The 15,063-nt window shown below is 44.6% G+C and overlaps 1 protein-coding gene and 1 long non-coding RNA gene across 3 annotated transcripts in view; one reads left to right on the top strand and one right to left on the bottom strand.

Moving 5' to 3' along the window:
* The window catches only part of IL34 (interleukin 34), a 76,034-nt gene that overhangs the window by 45,146 nt on the left and 15,825 nt on the right, over positions 1-15,063 (bottom strand). Inside the window, exon 2 of one of the 2 annotated variants that reach the window (XM_060650186.2) lies at positions 12,941-13,009. The exons of the other annotated variant lie outside the window; for it this stretch is intronic. The gene's annotated coding sequence lies outside the window, so the exon portion shown is untranslated. The remainder of the gene's footprint in view (positions 1-12,940; positions 13,010-15,063) is intronic. 2 annotated transcript variants of the gene reach the window in all.
* LOC132690168 (uncharacterized) lies at positions 7,444-9,718 on the top strand. Its single transcript, XR_009615285.2, has 2 exons — positions 7,444-7,556; positions 9,458-9,718. It is a non-coding gene; the product is annotated as an uncharacterized LOC132690168 (long non-coding RNA).

Raw genomic sequence — 15,063 nt, forward strand, 5'->3', positions numbered from 1 at the left:
TAAATGTTCCAGCCCAGATTTTTTGCCCAGCTGACTCCTTCTTGTCAACTCAAACATCACCTGTATAGAAAGGCCTTCTCTGCCCACCTCAGGTCATTCCTTGTCCCACACCTCTGTGGTACTTCTGCATAGTACCGGCCACTGTGTCATTGCCTTAAGTGTGTTCGTTTGTGGGTTATCTGTCTTTCCTCGAGGAGGAACCTTGTTCTGTTCTCACCACTATGTCCCTGGAGCCTGATGCCAGCTTTGCACATAGGAGACCATAACATCTGGTGAAAAACGTCTGAGTGAATGAATTGGACATTTGGACCAGATGCTGAAATACCATCAGAGAAGGCCTAGGTCAGTTAAATACTCTGTACTCCAGAAGCAGGAGGAAAACCGGGCAGGATGAGGAAGGAAAGAATCCATCAAGAGTTTCCTTGGCTACCTGGTTCCTGTCTCCTCCCCCAGCTCCCTCTCTCAGATCACCCTCTCAATTTGGAGCCAGTGTTAGCATCAATCCTGGGGAGATTCTTCCCCTTTCAGTTCTCTCAAAATGACTAGGGGTGTCCGACTTCCAATCCTAGCTCTAGCGCTGAGCCGCCCTTTCCCCACCCATACCTGAGTGGGGCACAATGATCATGCCAGTCTGGCAGGGTTGCTGAGAGTGCCAGCCTTAGAGCACAAGGCCCAAACACACACTACTACAAACTTAAGCCAGGGCAGGATAAGTTCCTGTCCCCTTGCAAGACCCCATTCCCTCCTCTGGCCCCCTCTGTGGTTCCTCAAGCTCTAGGACAGTCTCTACCAACAGCTACCACAGCTGCAATGGCTCTGCTCACCTGTGAAATTACCCTGCATTTTCCAGGTGCAGGGCACCGCTGCTCAATGAACACTTGCTCATCTGCATGACACCAAATTATCATGGGTACCCCCCACATCTTGCAGTATCATTATCTCTGTTTTACAAATGAGGAGAATAAAGCTGAGAGAGTCAGCCACTGGCCGAAGGACACATAGCCAATGAACAGGGGCATCAGGGGTTCAAATCCCAGCCTCGGACGCTTTAGTCCCATTTAAGTGGTTTGTCACCATGGATTCATTGAATATAGCAGCCCAGAAAAGAAAGATCATTATATTCACTTCACAGAGAAGGAACTGCATACACGTCCCTGGCCTGGCGGGCCATTGCCCACTGCACCAGAGGACCCCTCACGAGGTGCACAGACTGGCCAAAACCCATAGCCGGCCACTATCAGCTCAGCTTGACAGCAGAGGCAGAGTCTGGGGCTCCAGGAAGCTCAAGGGCAGCACACTATGCTTAGGGCAAGTCCCTGGTGTCTTCCCAGGCAAGATAGAGGAAGAGCAGTGGCCGCCTGGCCCCACCTGCACACGCTGTGGGGTAGAGCCTCCTGCACCCCCAGTTAGCCAGAGGCTCCCCGGAAGCTGTTCACCTGAGGCTGCTCACGTGGGCAGGCCAAGACTGATGTGTCTGGCAGTTCTCTCTTCTCCTCAACCTTGCCCATTGCCCTCTCCCTCCCTCCTTCCGTCCTCTATGGGGATGACTGTGCCCAAAGCTGGGTCTCACTGGGGGACAAGAGCTATGATCTCCACATTCTAACCTCCTAGTCTCATGCAGTACCAGGAATGAAAGGTTCATTCATCATTTGAAAATCAATCATTGTAAATTCCCCATGTTAGTAAGCTAAAAAAGAAAAATCAGATGATCATCTTCAGTAGATGGCAGTAAATAGATATTGGCCCCTTTGACAAAATCCAACATCCACACCCAGTAGAAATTGTCAGCAAATTATGAATGAATAGAAGGCAATTTCCTCAACCTGAAATAGGGAATGTATGAGAGAAACTTTCAGCTAAATGGTGAAAACCTCAATGTTCATCCCCTAAAATTGAGAACAAAATGACCAAGAAACTAGTTCAGCAAGGTTTCAGGCCACAAGATCCACATAAAAAAAACAACTGCATTTCAATTTACTAACACCAAAAGCTAGAAACAACCTAAATGTACATCAGTGGGTGAATGGATTAAAAAAAAAAAAATTATGATGGGGCACCTGGGTGGCTCAGTCAGTTAAGTATCTGACTTTGGCTCAGGTCATCATCTCGCAGTTCATGAGTTCAAGCCCTGCGTCAGGCTCTGTGCTGACAGTTCAGAGCCTGGAGCCTACTTCAGATTCTGTGTCTCCCTGTGTCTCTGACTCTCCCCCATTCACACTCTGTCTCTCTCTCTCCCTCAAAAATAAACATTTAAAAAAAAATTTAACAACACACTTTACACACTGTATGTTAGCCAATTTGACAATAAATTATATTTAAGAAATTATTTTAATTATGATAGATCTATACAACAGAAAACTACTCAGCAATGGAAAGAATGAACTACTGACACACACAGCATGGATAAAGCTCAAAATGGTTATGCTGAAAGAAACCAGACATCTCCCAAAGAGTAATACTGTGTAATTCCATTTGTTTAAAACTCAAGAAAATCCAAGCTAATCTATAGGGACAGAAAGCAGACTAATGGCTGTTTGGGGAGGGAGGATGGGGAGAGAGGATTTTCAAAGGGTGAAAGGAAACTTCTGGCAGCGATTGATATAATCATTATCTGGGTTCCAGTATAAATATCCAAAATTAGCAAATTGCGCACTTTTGTATAGTTTCTTATGCATCAATTTCACCTCAATATGCTATTCTTTAAACATTGCATATAAATCGAGGTACCTACAACAGGCAAACTCATAGAGACAGAAAGAATGGTGGTTGCCAGGAGCTGGGGAGAGGGGGGAAGGGAGAGTTACTGCTTAATGGATGGAAAGTGGTGATGGTTACACAACATTGTGAGTGGACTTAATGTTACTGAATTGTTAACTTTTTAAAAATGCTTACATTGCTCATTTTTGTTATGTATACTTATAACAATTTTTTTAGAAGTAAAAAAAACCCTTAAAAATATTTCATATAGACACTTGCATTTGAGGGTAAAGAAGAGGGCTCTCTGCTACTCTCAGTCTGTCCTCAAAAGGTTTCGAACAGCCTCCTCCTATAGGACAGCCTTCCCCTTTCACAGAACAAGACCCTCATGATGCCTTGCTCCACAGACCCAGGATCGCCAGGGGATCAGGCCCCCACCTCTGCAGCAAGTACCCCTCCATGATATTTGGTCTCAATCCCTTTGAACTTGCTGTTCCCTGAGCAGAATGCCCTTCTCTCTTTACATGCAAGCCCTCCCACCTCCCTGCCCCATGCCCACACCTCCACCCCAGATTCTCACATGTCACCCTTGACCCCTAAGACTGCCCGCCTCCTGGTTGCTCCAGCTGTCCCCTCTCCAAGGGAGCTGTCCTTCTGTGCTCCCAGGCCCCTGGTGCCCCTTGTCCTTTGCCTGATCATAGTGTCCTGTGCATCTGGTCTGCCTCATCTCTGAGCTGGGAGCTCCTTAAAGTCTGGGACTTTGACCCTGCACGGCCCATCAACTGCAAGAACGTGGGCTGAACCAGTCCCCTTTTTTTTTTTTTTTTTTACCAATTCAGGAATGTCCCTAGTGGCGAACAACAAAGGAAAATGGAATTCTTGGTGAACAGAGCAGCTTTGTTCCTAAGTTTTTGGTTCACTGAGGGCGGACTCTGGGCACTTGTAGACCCATGCAGAGTGCCAGGAAAACTAGCCTTGGCTTTTCATTACTGACTCCCCTTCCTGACTTGGGACCCACAGAGCAAATCATTTCCTTTCTCTAGGCCTCACTCTCCTCATCCAGAAATGGAGCTTGGGGAACTCCTCCTCAAGCTGGGTGTGGAGGGCGGTGTGATAGAGCGACACGAGGGGATGTGCAGAGGTCCCCACTGTGGACAGCGTCTTGGTTACTCAAGGCCCATGTTCCTGCAGAGCTTTGGCCTCACACTAGTTGAGTTTGGGTTCAAGTAGGGCTCTTCCACGGGTACTGGTGGGGATGTCCCTGCCCTTCATAGGCCATAGCACACAGATGGCCCGTTCTGGCTCCTGGTCAGATTTGTTTTGTAACACCTTCCACAAGCAATGTGGATCCATGCTTTGTAACAACTCTTGCACCTGTGATTAAATAATCACTCACTGTAGCTTCATCTCTCTCTCCCCTGCTGGAACATAAGCCCCCCCTGAATCCCCAGCTACGCCTATCATGAGGAGACCCAGGGAAGCATGCAGTGAAGGGCTGGGGTATCTTTTCTGCTAACATGCATCATTGTCACAGCTAAGGAAGAATGAGACGTGCAGCCCCTGTTCCTGAGTCACTTGGTAAGGAAAGGTGCAGGGCTAGGGTGGAGGAGCCAGCCTCCCCACCAGGCCACATCCCCTCCTCCCTACTCACACATGCCCAGTCTGACAAAGGACTGGTTCCACCATGAACCCCACTCATGTCTATGCTTCCTTGTGTAAGAACATGAAACTTGGGGCCTGGGTAGTTCAAATGGTTAAGCATCTGATTTTTGATTGCAGCGTAAGTCGGGATCTCACTGTTCATGGAACCGAGCCCCACAACGGGACTGAGCCCCCTGCTATCTCTCTCTCAAAAAAATGAGTAAACATTAAAAAACATATTAAAAAACATTTTTTTGAAAAGAACATGAAACTTTTAAAACAGGTTCTGAAGTCTCTACATCAGGGTTAAATTCTGTTCCACGTGCAGCATTTGTAATGGAGCCTCTCCCGTGTGCCCAGGGCTTTGCACACCCAGATGAAAAGCTACGAGCCCCAGCCTGGAGCAGCTCACACTGAGGGGGAGGCATGGTCACAGAGCAGGCTGGTGAGAGAAGGCAGCAGGTGCCTCAGCAAGCAGCACAGACCAGGGAGGGGTTGGCAGGCTTCTGGGAGCAGGAACCCGAAGAGGCCTTCACCACCCTTCTAACAAATGAGAAACAGAACCATGAGGGGACCCAGACTAGGCAAGGAAGGTTATTCCAGAACTTTCAAAACTTTGTTGTTATCAGAAGGGGCCCAGAGGCTGGCATTCAGGCCCATCTGTCCTCAACAGGAAGGCACAGGGGATAAGCCATCGTTCTACCAGCACCCCCAGCTTCCTTCCTCCTTACCCCAACTCACCAGCCTTTCCCACAGTGGGCCTTAAGGCCAAACTTAGACTGAAGGGGCTCCAACTGAAATCCTCTTCCCTCCCTTTTCTGTCATGGTCCTACTTCTGAACTTCACATGCTTTCTTCCAGAGACATCTCACAGGTACACTTTCCACAGCCTCAGCCTCCTCCTACCATTCCAGAGTGTCCAACATAAACAAACATATCTCTCTCTCTCTCTTTTTTAATCCAACACTAAGACATCACAAGTGCTTCAAGTGTGTTGAAGAGTGGCTCCCCAAAGGTCTTGTCCACCCAGAACTTCAGAATTTGACCTTACTTGGAAACAGGGTCCTCACAGATATAATGAGTTAAGATGAGGTCATGCTCGATTGAGGAGGGGCCCTAAATCCAGTGAGGGAAGTCCTTCTAAGGAGAGATATACACACACAAGATAACAGGCATAACTACAGTGATGCATCCACAAGCCAAAGAAAGCCAAGGACTTCAAGAGCCACTAGAATCTAGGAAGAGGCCAGGAAGGACCACCCCCGCCCCCATTCCCAAGCCTTCAGAGGGAGCATGGCCCTTGATCTCACACTTTTGGCCTCCCAAACAGGTGAGAGAGAACATGCCCGTTTTCAGTCACCCCCTGCAGCCCTAGCAAGTTAACAGAATGTTGTTCTGTACCTTGCTTTTCTCACTCAACCTGTCTAGAAGACAGTGGCACTGTCTCCCTTCTTTTTTTCTATAAACTGTGGAAGTATTCCAGTGTATATAGACTGTGACTAAATAATCTGTCTTCTGTTCAACATTTAGGCCATTTCCAATCATGAAACTTCCACAGATAGTGCAGCAATGACTGTCTGTACAGACAGCTGGGTGCCCTCCCTCCCCCTCCCCCCGGGGGGGGGGGGAAGTACATAGGTAGAGGCAGGTACTTTTACATTCTTGTAAACTATTGCAAAAGGGCCCTCCCAGGAGATCAGACACTTGACATTCTTAAAAGCAAGGTGTGAAAGTTTTTCATTGGCTCACTCATTTGTTTAATTGTCCTGATTTGTCATATTTCAAATCAATGTAAGTTTGTTGCCACGAATAAAACAACACAATACAAAGATGTCTATATTTGTGTCTCTGTGTCTCTCTTCTTATAAAGACACCAGATCTGATATCTTTCTCTTGCACTTCCTTCCCCTCCTTCTCTCCTTTATGGTATTACTGGTGTCAACACCCAGCCCTCCGCATCTTTCTCCTCGTTTACACTAATATATGTGGACATACATACACATAGAGGAAGTTTGATCGTTTGTCCTAATAAAATCAAATAACCAGATCCATGTAACTTGTCTTCCTTCTTCACAATAGGCAAATCTGCAAGTCAGTATTATAATTTCTTTTATCCTCTAGACACAATCACTCACATTCAGATATCATCCTCCATCAGTAGGATTTATAACAGGCATGCTGAGGGCTGAGCATTATAGATATTTTCAGGACAGTCTTGAAATCTCTCTTTTTTTTCCACCTCTTCTTCCTTCTCCCTTCTCCCTTCCTTCGCCTGCAGCCCTAACAAGCAGCCCTGATGGGCAGCCTTCACTCCCTTTTTCATGCTCACCTATCTGTTAGAAAAATACACACATATATACAAGTGTGGGGTTGGGGTCACGTTTTGCTTGCTATGGGGTTGCTTTGCAAAAACTGGGATCATAATAGCACCCATGACCATTTCTTATTTTTCTCACTCAATAATCAAATCCCTCAGGTAAAGCCTTCTGAATCTTTTAATGGCTACGCAAAATTTCCTGCCAGAGGGACTCTGCTTTGTTTCCAGCCGTTGTTGTGGTGGTGGGTTTTGTTTTGGGTGGTTTTTTTTTTTTTTTGACATTATGAATAATTCCACAGTAACATTCTGGGGACATTGATCCTCTAGCTCTCTTTTTTGTTCTTGCTGCCTACTCCCTCCTGGTTGCTGGTTTCCTAGTGCATTTTGTAACTTGGGCTTTTTTGCTCAAGTTCAACAAGCAAGTTGGGTTGAAGGTGTATCCCCCCTCTGAAGAGGTTCTGCTTTTGCTTCTGCAAGGTATCCCCAAGTTATCAGTCCGAAATCACTTTTTTATTGTAGCAAAATATACCTAATATAAAATTTCCCATCCTAACCATTTTTTTTTTTTTTTAAGCACACAGTTCTACGGTGTTCAGTACTTTCATATTGTGCCACCAACCTCGAAGACTCTTCATCTTGGGAAGCAGAAACCCTAGCAACTTTAAACAACTCCCTATTTCCTCCTCGCCTCATCCCTAGGCAACCACCATTCTACTTTCTGTCCCTATGAATTTTCCAGCCTAGAATTTCCTGGCCTAGAGACTCTAGAATCACATGAGTAGTGTAAGTTGGATCGCAAATTCAAAAGAGGGCAGGAGTGTGGTTATAAATTTCTCAGAAGAGGCCTTCCCCAACCAAACCCGGGCCAGGTTAGAAGAGCTTCCTGCTCGCTGCCTTTGAAGGTGAGTGTATTTTTTCTGGCCTTTCATTGGAAGTTTAAACCCTGAAGGGTCCCAGATGTATGTGGGAGTCACAGTTCTACCTCTCTGCTTCATATAAGATCAAAACTGTGTCCGTTGTCCCTATGGCTATTCAGACGCAAATCCCTGCCTTATCCGGACCAGCAAAAGATGCTCAGAGCAGGCAAAGCTATCTCACTCCCTGCCCAGACAGGCTGTCAACTTCCCTTTATGTCTCTTCTCCAAGGGCTATCCTATTTCCATGCAGCTATGCATAAAAAGCATGTCGACTGTTTTCTATCCTAAGTTTCCAGATGTTTTAGAGAGTTTTTTCCCCACAAACTATCAAATCCTCCATCTTAATGAAAAGGAATCTCCCTTATATTTCTTTCTCCTTGCATGAGTTATTTTAGCCTTGAACTTTTCATGCCTCCTGCCTTATTTCTCCCCTGGAACTAGAGCTCTAGTATTCACCAGGCACAGCCCCCAGTGGACACACAAGGAATTCTCGGTGAAACCCAGGAGAATGAGGGAAAAACAGCCAGAACTCTCTGTCAGGATTGGGGGAGGGCCATGGAGATGGTGCTGCCTCTGGTTCAGGGATGTGTGAGGCCCATAAAACTTGCAATGATAATGTTGGGCAAGGCCCATAGGATGGAGCTGGGACTACCTTCAATGGGACAACGATGATAATAATAGTGGCTAATGTTAGTTACTTTTGTCACTTAATCCCTACATATGCAAACACACACACACACACACACACACACACACACACACCAGAGTTAGAATTCTCACCCTCATTTTAAAGATGAAGAAACCACACTGATGGTTACCAAGGGAGGTGGGTAGGGGGATGGGGGAAATACATGAAGGGGATTAAGAGTACACTTATTGAGATGAGCAGTGAGTGATGTATCAATTGTTGAATCACTATATATTGTACACCTGAAACTAATATTAACACTGTGTGTTGACTATACTGGATTTAAAGAAAAAAAAAGAATGCACGCATAAAAAAAAAAAAAAAAAAAAAAAAAAAAAGACCAGCTTTCATATAGAAGTTCCCCTTGCTATTATTAAAATTGCCATCTACCAAAAAAAAAAAAAAAAAAAAAAAGAGGAAACCAAATCTCAGAAAGTTTGGCAACTTGCCCAAGGTCACCTGGTAACAAATAGGAGAGGAAGTAATCAAATCTAACTACGTCCGGCCCCAAAGCTCTTGCTGATAACTCTGCATTAGGGGATGGTCTGCAAACAAAAGGAAAAGACCACATTCCCCTGCCAAGCAGCTTTATGCTGCTAGAGGAGACTGCCTGTGGGGCCAAGAGAAGCTGCTTCAGGGGATGGAGCCCATGAGGATCTGGAGGGGGGCAGAGTGACCTGAGCACCCTGCAACTTCAAACTCAGAACCCAGAGTCTGTATGCATGACTTGAGCTGGTCAGGGCAGGCCACTCCGGCCAGAGCTCAGGGCCGATGGGCCTAGAAAGGAGCCATTCCTCGTCACCATGGATGGGTTGGCCCTCTGTGCTTCCTCAGAGGCTGTGGTCCTTGCCCTCAGTCTCCCCTAATCCCTCCCAGTCTGGCTTTACTCAGGGCTGGGAGCTCAGCTTTCTTGCCTTCAGAGCTGAGCAGCTGAGCTGGCTAGTCAGAGACACCTTGGTTCTGCCAAGCCCATGTGAAGGCTCCTCACAGGAGAGGGAAGACAGCCTCTTGGCCCACCACCCCACCAGGGCTGGTGATGCTAAGATTCCAATTAGTGAGGAATCAGTCTCTGAAGCAGCACACACAGGGAACACGAGAATGGAGGAGAGGAAGAGGTGAATCAATTCAGATTCAGGAAGCTTCTGGGCCCAATAAAACATCCAACATCCCCTCACTTCTCCTAAATGCTTTCTCCCAGGTCCAATCCAGAAACAGCTATCAACAGATTCTCACATCAACCAGTAAGTAACCATCAAGTCAGTGCTTTTCATCAAGTCTAATGCACAACTGACTGCAAAATGCACCAATATTTTATATTCCACTAAGAAACAAAGAAGAGGAACTGAACTATCAATTATATCATGATATGCCATTGATCCTGATTCCAAAGGAGATGTTAAAATGTGATAAGTGAGAGAAACGTGTATTTTGCAATCTATAGAATATGGTAACACTAAGAGCCCTGTTGTTGACTTGCTTTTTTGCCTGAGGGTTACAGAATATTTCCATGCGCAATGCCTGACTGCTGATGGCTAGTATTCAGGCACTGATATATGCCCATTCTACACTATGGGGTATTCAGTTCCCTGCTCTTATAGAAATCACAGTCTAGGTGGTGATCTTGGAAGCGGGCCAAAAGAACATCTGCAGAATAGTTAAAGGCCAGTCTCTATGGTGTGAACAATAAACATCATAGGTGTTTGGAGAAGAAATGTACTGGAGTTGGCCTGCTGGTCAAAGGAGGCTTCATGCAAGGAAAGGGGATAGATAATTAGGCTATAGGATGAAGGGTAGATAATGGGGAAGAGAAAAGACACTGAGGAGGGAGAAGTGGGGATAAAGTGAACAAGGCATGGAGAAGAGGCCCGCGTAGCAGATACTCTGGACAGCAAAGGGAAGGTTATTCATCTGGAGCAAAGAAGCTGTGTTGGGATGTAATGGGAATCTACGCTGAACAGGCAAGACAAGGCTACACTACAGGTGGTCTTGAAAGCCAAGCAGTTATTGATGTGACAGGCAGCAGGGACCCAGTGCAGATTCTTGAGCAGGGGAATGACCTGATAAGAACGTTAATTTAGGGAGCACTGATGTGCAAGATGAGTGAAAGGCAGAAGCTGGAGGCAAGAGTACCAACATACCAACCATCGCCCCGTAAGCCCCGTGACAAAGGAAGATAACCTCTAAGGCGGGGGGGGGGGGGGGTCTAATGGAGGCTCATGTGCCTGGAAGGGGCTGAGGGGCAGTTCTCCCATGCAGTTTGAACCATGCCTAGATGGAAAAAAGTCCTAGATCCTTTTAAGAACTGTCTCTTCAAGACGCTGGCCTCCCAGGCAATTCCCTGGTGCATGTATTCCAGGGAATCTAAATGTATAAAGAACCATCATCTACTCAGTAAAATGGGTGCCATTCAATAGAAGCAGGGGCTGAAGGACACACTGCTTATGTTTGTATAGAATGTAATCATCATGTAAGTGAATCCTTTCTGCCTGTAGGAATTAAAGAGCTCTATTTGGTAAAAGGCACATATGTCTGATACATGTTCATTGATAAAATATTGCAGTTTTTCTGCATTGGCCCTACCTGACAATTTGTAGTAAGAACCATAAAATCAGTCAAACCCTGTTAAGGAGTAACTCCTCTTTACAAGGTGGGTCCTAAGACTATGACCAAGTCAAAAATGGCCCTAAGCAGCACCATTTGGAGAGTCGAGAGCCAGAGAACTACCCCACAGCCAAACAGAGGGGAAGGGTCTCAGCTCAGCCAGAGGGTCAGCATCTGAGCTGCTTAAGTGAGGCATGTACAAACATACCAAGTTGGACAGAAGGACTCCTATTGCGTGTGCCTCTACCCGGAGCGCTACAGAGGGTGCTCTGTGACACTACAGAGGCAATGTAGTGTTACAGCAGAAGCACAGATTTGGCTTCAGAGCCCATTTCTTCATGTGTAAAAACGGGAATGAAATTTCAGTCACTGGCCCTCGTCCTGATCAGTGATGAGCTATTATTACTACATGTATGACACACACAAAATAACCAGACGCAAAAATTCTTAGCAGGGCTGGGGGATGGGTGCAGGGCAGCATACATATGGCTGTAGGGCATCCACTGGCTCTAATGTTTGAGGCACAGGTGGGAAGTGGGATGCCAGAGAGTCCAGGGCCATGTCTAAAAATGTTACCTCCAGGGGAGGAGCCAAGATGGCGGGACAGCAGGGAAGCTTTTTGTGTGTCTCGCGTCCATGAAATACAGCCAGACCAACACTAAACCATCCTACACACCTAGAAAACTGAATGGAGGATTAACACAACAATCTGCACAACCTGAACCACAGAATTCAGCAGGTAAGCGGCGTGGAGAGCTGAACTTGGGGAGCGAGAAGCTGCAAAAGGTAGGGAACCGCTTTTGCGGGCGGAGAGAAGACGGAGACTGGGGAAGGGGGGGGAGAATACAGGAAAAGCACCCCTTCCCAAAAGCAGCTGGAGAGAAAGTGGAAAATTGGAAACAGCCGCAGGGACTAAACTAAAAAGGGAACAGGGAGAAAGGAGAAAGGAGAGGGTTTAAATTCCATTAAGACTGTAAACAAGGGGAGCGCAAAGGCTACAACTCCGCAGCTCGATAGCTGGCGGTACTCTGGTGGGAAGGGCAAATCCCCAGGAACAGAGTGGGGTCCGGGAGGTTGTCGGGCCACACGGGGAAGAGCGGTTCCACTGCTGGAAGGACATCTGGTAGAGACTGCTGAAGCCACCTGGTCCCAGCAGACCCTGGAAGTCGGCCACATTCACTGGTGCTGGGGCAAGATTGTTAAGAGTGAAGCCTGGTGCCAGATGTGTGTTGTGATTTTCCATAATCCCTGAGACGCTGCTGCTACACTGTCTCGCGAACTTTTTCTGGGGCGGGCTGGCACCTGGCCATGGTCTCGGGGCGCCGGCAACAACAGGGTCCAGCAGGCGTTCCTGGGTGCAGCCGATATTCAGCAAATGCTCATTTGCCCATTGCTCGGTGAGACCCTCCCGCAGAGGGGCAAAAGGGGCCAAAGCCGCAGTCCTTTGGAAGTAAGGGGCTGGGGAAAACAGCCACATCTGAGACAAAACATGGGAGAGAGGTACTGCCTGGGGCCTGGTCACAGAGAGTGAAAAAGCGGGGAGTGGACGAGAGCTGAAGACAGAGGACAGGTGCGCAATTGCTGATCTGCGTTGGGGGAACAGACTGGGTAGCTGGGTGGCGCCATTTTCACCACTCCTGCGCATGCACATAAGCACCTAGGAGCGCCACAACAATCCACCCCAGTAGGCTAGCAGCGCCATCTAGTGGAGAGCAGAGCTGTTACACTGAGCCCTGCCCAACTAGGCCAACTTCGCTCTTCAAGAACATAAGTCTCACCGCCGGCTTAGTTTATGGACTATAAAGGGCTACATAGACTGACTTCTAGGAGAAAATGAAGCAATTTCAGCCCTACTTCAATCTGTTAGCAGGTTCATCTATTCAATTTTCTTTCTTTTTTTTTTTTTTCTTTTTCTCTTTTACAATTCTTTTTTCTTGAATACAGAAAAAAATTCATTTTTAATTTCAATTTTTATTAAAAATCTTTAATTTTTATAACTATATTTTTTACTTTTGTGTAAAATTTTTCAAATTCTACTGTACTTCCATCATTTTATTTTAGTCTATTTCAGTGTACTCACCTTTTCAAATTTTCAAACAATTTCCTTTTTTTCTTTCTTTTTCTTTTTTCTCTTGTTTCTTTTCTTTTTCTTGAATGCAGAAAGAGAAAAATTTCATTTTTACTTTCAATGTCTATTAAAAATATTTTCATTTAATTTTTATTACTATATTTTTTGCTTTTATATAAATTTTTTTCAAATTCTATTTTACTTCCATCATTTTATTTTAGTCTACTACAGTGTATTCACTTTTTCAAATTTTCAAATGATTTCTTTTTTTTTCTTTTTTTCTTTTTTGTTTTTTCTTTTTCGTTTCTTTTCTTTTTTCTTAAATACAGAAAATGAAAAACCTCATATTTATTTTTAACTTTTATTAAAAATATTTTTCTTTCTGGGTGTTGTATGGAAACCAATTTGACAATAAATTTCATATATTGAAAAAAAAATGTTCTTTAATTTTTTTCTACTATATTCTTCATTTTTGTGTATATTTTTTCAAATTCTTTTTTACTCCCATCATCTCATTTTAGTCTATTTCAGTGTATTCGTTTTTTCAAAATCTCAAACAATTTCCTTTCTCCCCCCCTTTTTTTCCCTCTAATCTGTCAAACCACTTTCAACACCCAGACCAAAACACACCCAGACCAAAACATGATGATCTAGCATCATCTATTAGATTTTTGTGTGTTTTTTTAATTTTTAATTTTAATTTTATTTTAATTTTTTTAATTTCAATTTTTCTACCTCATTAATTCCTTTCTCCCTTCAAAAGTACAAAACAAAGGAATTCACCCCAAAAGAAAGAGCACGAAGAAATGACAGCCAGGGATTTAACCAACACAGATACAAGCAAGATGTCTGAACCAGAATTTAGAATCACGATAATAAGTATACTAACTGGAGTTGAAAACAGATTAGAATCCCTTCCTGCAGAGATAAAAGAAGTAAAAATAGCCAGAATGAAATTAAAAATGCTCTAACTGAGCTGTAGTCAGGGATGGATGCATCAGTGGCAAGGATGGATGAGGCAGAACAGAGAATCAGCAACACAAAGGACAAACTTATAGAGAATAATGAAGCAGAAAAAAAGAGGGAGATTAAGGCAAAAGAGCACGATTTAAGAATTAGAGAAATCAGTGATTCACTAAAAAGGAACAACATCAGAATCATAGGGGTCCCAGAAGAGGAAGAGAGAGAGATAGGGGTGGAAGGGTTATGTGAGCAAATCATAGTGGAAAACTTTTCTACCCTGGGGAAAGACACAGACATCAAAATCCAGGAAGCACAGAGGACTCCCATTAGATTCAACAAAAACCAACCATCAACAAGGCATATCACAGTCAAATTCACAAAATACTCAGGCAAGGAGAGAATCATGAAAGCAGCGAGGGAAAAAAAGTCTCTAACATACAAGGGAAGACAGATCAGGTTTGCAGCAGACCTATCCACAGAAACTTGGCAGGCCAGAAAGGAGTGGCTGGATATATTCAGTGTGCTGAATCAGAAAAATATTCAGCCAAGAATTCTTTATCCAGCAAGGCTGTCATTCAAAATAGAAGGAGAGATAAAAAGTTTCCCAGACAAACAAAAATTAAAGGAGTTTGTGACCACTAAACCAGCCCTGCAAGTATACACACACACACACACACACACACACACACACACACACACCAAAAGCAACAAAAGATTAGAAAGAACCAGAGAATACCACCAGAAACTCCAACTCTACAAGCATCATAATGGCAATAAATTCATATCTTTCAGTACTCACTCTAAACATCAATGGACTCAATGCTCTGATCAAAAGACACAGGGTAACAGAATGGATAAGAAAACAAGATCCATCTATATGCTGTTTATAAGAGACCCACTTTAGACCTAAAGACACCTTCAGATTGAAAATAAGGGGATGGAGAACCAATGATCATGCTAACGGTTAACAAAAGAAAGCCAGAATAGCCATACTTATATCAGACAATCTAGACTTTAAAATAAAGACTGTATCAAGAGATGCAGAAGGACATTATATAATAATCAAGGGGTCTACAGACCAAGAAGACCTAACAATTGTAAACATTTATGTGCCAAATGTGGAAGCACCCAAATATGGAAGCACCCAAGTATATAAATCAATTAATCACAAA

This window comes from Panthera onca, chromosome E2, assembly GCF_046562875.1.
Source record: "Panthera onca isolate mPanOnc1 chromosome E2, mPanOnc1 haplotype 2, whole genome shotgun sequence".
Classification (NCBI taxonomy): Eukaryota; Metazoa; Chordata; class Mammalia; order Carnivora; family Felidae; genus Panthera; species Panthera onca.